At 39.0% G+C, this 4,576-nt stretch overlaps 1 long non-coding RNA gene across 2 annotated transcripts; it reads left to right on the top strand.

Annotated features, from left to right (window-relative positions):
• The first annotated feature begins 367 nt into the window (after positions 1-367).
• LOC127674876 (uncharacterized) lies at positions 368-1,394 on the top strand. 2 transcript variants are annotated; one of them, XR_007975383.1, is made up of 4 exons: positions 368-482; positions 709-760; positions 870-949; positions 1,211-1,394. It is a non-coding gene; the product is annotated as an uncharacterized LOC127674876 (long non-coding RNA). The 2 variants fall into 2 exon arrangements; XR_007975384.1 differs by having other exon boundaries at positions 368-508.
• The last annotated feature ends 3,182 nt before the right edge of the window (positions 1,395-4,576 follow it).

Genomic DNA, 4,576 nt, shown 5'->3' with positions numbered 1-4,576 from the left:
TCACGTAGATATGAACTATGGTGAAACTGGGCGAGGGGTTAAAAAAATAAACAAAAGAGGGAAATTTGAAGAATTTTCATATTGTAAGGAAACCCTTCAAACAGTATAAGGATGTGGGTTCTGTTTTGTTTTGTGAAGGGATGATGCCAAGACTACTTCTGTTTCCTCCCCAGTCCAGAAGCCCTCTGTTAGGTCAAGACAGTGTAACAAACATTTGGTGAGTGTGAACCTCTCTGTACAGTCTTCCCACAATGGTTTGAAACAGATGTTTCCACATACCCACTTTGAGACTGCGTCAGTTCATATACAAAATAAACCTCACAGCCACTCTCATATGCATTATTTAAGTTCCTCCCAAAGTGTCATCTTTCATTAAAGCGAGAGTCTTCTAGTCACAAACATAATAAAGTCTCAGACACAGCGGCTGCACAGAAGTGTGTGTTGATAGCAGAAAGCCTGAGTGAGATCCCTAGAAGAAAGATGTGAGCTTCATTTCAGAACATCTTCAGTGAGCGAATGCCACTCTTCTTGAATGTGATCTTGTTTTATCTGTTTCTGCTGGAAAGCACACTGCTGAAGGGACAGATGCTGATGGATTTAGTAAACTCATTGTAGAAGAACTATAATGAACCTATATCCCTCATGAGCATCAGATTGTCAAAGAATATGTTCCACGTGGCATCTACTAATTGTGACATTTTCTTGCAGCTGGCATGAATTGGAGAAGTTGGGGAGGACTTCCAGCAAGCATGTCACTCAGGTAATCCTTCAGGGTTTTCCCCAGGGTATTTTTCTAAAGTAATGTGAGTGTAGTTTGTCATGTGGCTCTGCAAGGTAATACGGGATCTTGTACTTGCTTCACACAACAGGTGTTTGCTCTCTTCAAAAACTACTGGTTACAAGATTTCCAGAATGGGTGATCCAATACTCACTCAAAGTTGTGCCTGCTGTAAGAATCAATTTTTTTTTACCACTATTAGACTATTACTTAAAAAGGAAACATGACATGATAATCACACAGTGAGTATCAACCTTGCATGACTAAAGGAATAACCTTCTATAAATAGGTTAGCTGGTTAGCTTAAAAAAAATCAGTAATGAACTTTTGTGGTAGAGACCACACAGATAAGAAATTAATTTATTTTTTGCTGTCCAATACATTAGCCAATGGTACGAGTAATGTGCTTTCTCTTCTTTTTCTTTCCTATAGGTCATGCTCTTGGTGCTCTCTGAATATGATTCTAATTCTCTACCTACTTGTTCCTACTAGGAAGATCAGTGAGCATGTGTTTCAAACTGCTGAACTTGGAAGAATTGATTTCCATTTTATAGCTCTGTGATGTGTCTGGGGCCATATAAAACATAGTCAATAAATTACACAGCTGATACCCTGATTTCCTTAGGGAGTTCCAGAATACTCTCCTACTTGCAGTTTCAGCATTTGTCATCACATATCTCAGAGACTGGGAAAATTGGTACTGTCTTGATAATAATGCTTCAAAATGAGTTGTTAATGGTATTTTCAATTAGACAAAGGTGGCTCGGAAAATGATACCTCAGCATATGACACTTTGGCATCCTGAGGAGAATTAGAGCCTGGGGGAGATTGAAAAGTCACAGGAAAAAAGAAAAACAAAAAAGCAAGAAACAACAAAAACCCTCTGACATATTCCTGCAGCCCCCAGCTTTGTATCTTTTTGTCCCCCAAATTGAGTTAGAAATATGTATTCTTTTTCATAGAGGTGATTGAAACTAAAACTCTCTCCTCCATTTTAGAGTATTTTATTCCTACAGAATGCTACAGAACAGCTTAAGAATAACCTGAACAGACAGGCCTTGAATTCCTGGTGGGTTGAGTCTCTAACCTTTGCACACTAGATAGATGTCATTGGCTTTGTTCAAGTAATCTCTAGACAGTGCTGAATGTCCCCTGGGAACCACAAAATACTCCCATTTGAGAATCACACTTGAAGCAAACAAAGAAATAAACAAACAAACTCAGCAAAACCAGACAAGGTGAGTGTGGTGGCACATGCCTTTACTCCCAGCACTTGGGAGGCAGAGGCAGGCAGATCTCTGTGAGTTCCAGGACAGCCTGATCTACGAAGTGAGTTCTAGGACAGAATGCCTATCTTAAAATAAGACAACACAACAAGGACAAAACCAGGCAAGACTGAATCATGAATGTGATTTTGTTACATTGTGTATGTGTGTGTGTGTGTGTGTGTGTGTGTGTCTTGTTCACAATTTCAAAAAGTTTACACATTGAAATAGTTAACACAGAGCATCTACGAAAGAGGCCAAAAGGACAAAACAAACAGAGTGATGCTTCAGGTGGAAAAGCTTTAGAAGACCATAAGTTCCTACTCTGGGCAATGTAAACAAGATGCCCCAAACTCAGCAAGTAATACAAGCACATGAGATTTCTGTATTTGATGTATGGAGATGGATACACACTTTGTGAGGCTTCACAATGACTGTGGATACTTCAGAGAAAGCTGCCATGATTTGAACAATAGGTACCAACACACCAGAGCAAATGTGACTGAGAGTCAATATAATAATTCAAGCAAAGACCAGAAGCACTCTTGTTTCTTGGCTGGAAACTTTTCATTAAAAATGTAGGTTGTAATTCACATAATAAAAAGACCAGCTTTTAAGGACTGTGTCTATGCATGTTCATGAGTGTACAAGTGCATGTGTGTGCAAGTACTTGTGTGCGCTTATGGATGTCTGGGCAAGAGGGTGATCTTGGATGATGTTCCTTCCTGGGTGCTATCCTCCTCAGTACTAGGACCACAAGCATGCACCCCCTACACCACGCCTTTTCACGTGGATTCTCTGGCTCAAACTCAAGTCCTTGTGCTTTGAGAATAAGCATTTCACTGACTGAGCTAACCCCCAGCCCTAACTTTTTAACCTTTTAAGCCTTTTATCTACAGACTCCACAGACCTTAGTTGATCTACAGTGTTGTGTAGCTATCCCCCCCCCCCCCCCCCCCGTTTCAGTTGTGTTTCCTGTTTCTGGGATAAAATACTCTGAGAAAAACAACTTAATGGAGAAAGGGTTTCTTTTGGCTTGACGTTCCAACTCATGGTCCATCATGGCCTGGAAGTGACAATAGCAAAATTTTGAGGAACATGGTCTCTCTCCATCTGGACCTAGGAAGCAGAACAACATATGCTGGTGCTCTGCTCACTTTCTCCATTTTTTAATATTTTAAAAATATGTTTTTATGTATACGTATGTGTGGGTATCTTTGTAGGTATCTATGTATGTGCAGGAACCCATAGAAGCCAGAAGAACATTTCCAATGCCCCGGTCCTGGAGCTATAAATGGTTGTGAGCTGCCTGACATAAGTTCTGGGAATCGAACCTCTACAAGAGCAACAAGTAAATTCTATCAATGACTGAACCATCTCTCCAGCCACACTTTTTCTCCTGTTGAAAATACAATTTGGAATATTAGTTCACAAAATTGTTCCAAGTATAGTGGAACAATCAACCTAATATAGTCAATCAACCTAATCAAGAGAATCCCCCACAGGCATGCACAGAAGTTCATCTCTCTCCCAAGTGATTCTGAATCTCATCAAGTTGCTGACTGAATTTAACCACCACGCCCTTAATTTCAAAGCATTTTCGTCACCCCCAACGAAATACACATCCAAGAATATGTAACAGAAAGATGAAGGAAAGTGCCAAAGGAGCAAATTTTATATGAACACAAACATACCAGCAAATCCCACAGATTCACTTGAACCATTTAATTACTAATATTTCTAGTCACAAAATAAAACACACTTCAATCTTACAAAAAGAAGCTTTGATGACAAATGTACTCCTGTTATATTAGTCTCTTTAATTCTGTGCTTGAAATAGATCAAAACATTTACACAGGGGTGTATGTCATATCCATTTCCCATGGCTATGACAGAATATCTGAGATTGAGTGATTTATAAAGGGGATAGGTTTATTTTGGTTCACAGTTTAGAAGACAAGGCCTTCCAAGAACATGGTACCATCATTTTTCTTGGCTGCTGCTGAGGGTCTTGTAGTGCTTCAAACTCATGGCAGAAATTGGAAAGTTAAGTGAGCATATAAAGCAAGCAAGCAAGAAAGCAAGCAAGCAAGCAAGCAAGAAAGAAAGAAAGAAAGAAAGAAAGAAAGAAAGAAAGAAAGAAAGAAAGAAAGAAAGAAAGAAAGAATTGAACACCGATGATAGCTAACCGGTCCATTGAAGAAAGGTGTTGCTCTATTCATGAGAACATGGGTCCTACTTGTCAAAACTGATATATTGAGTAATTAAAATTCTAACATATTTGAGATGTAAATAAATAAAATACCTAACAAAAAATCTAACACATGCACATTTAGGGGGCACATGCTCAAACCACATCTTGCTCATATTGAAAGGAGGAACAGAAGAGTAAAGAAAATCCCCTAAATGACTCAATGCCAGTGGAATTTCTTCTATTTTTTTTTTTTTTTTTTTAGCTTGAGACAGGTTTTCATGTCTCTTAAGCTGACCTTAAATTGCTAAATGGCTTAGAAGGACCCTGAACTCCTAATCT

This window comes from Apodemus sylvaticus, chromosome X (assembly GCF_947179515.1).
Source record: "Apodemus sylvaticus chromosome X, mApoSyl1.1, whole genome shotgun sequence".
NCBI lineage: Eukaryota > Metazoa > Chordata > Mammalia > Rodentia > Muridae > Apodemus > Apodemus sylvaticus.
This window is presented reverse-complemented; position numbering and strand designations above follow the sequence as displayed.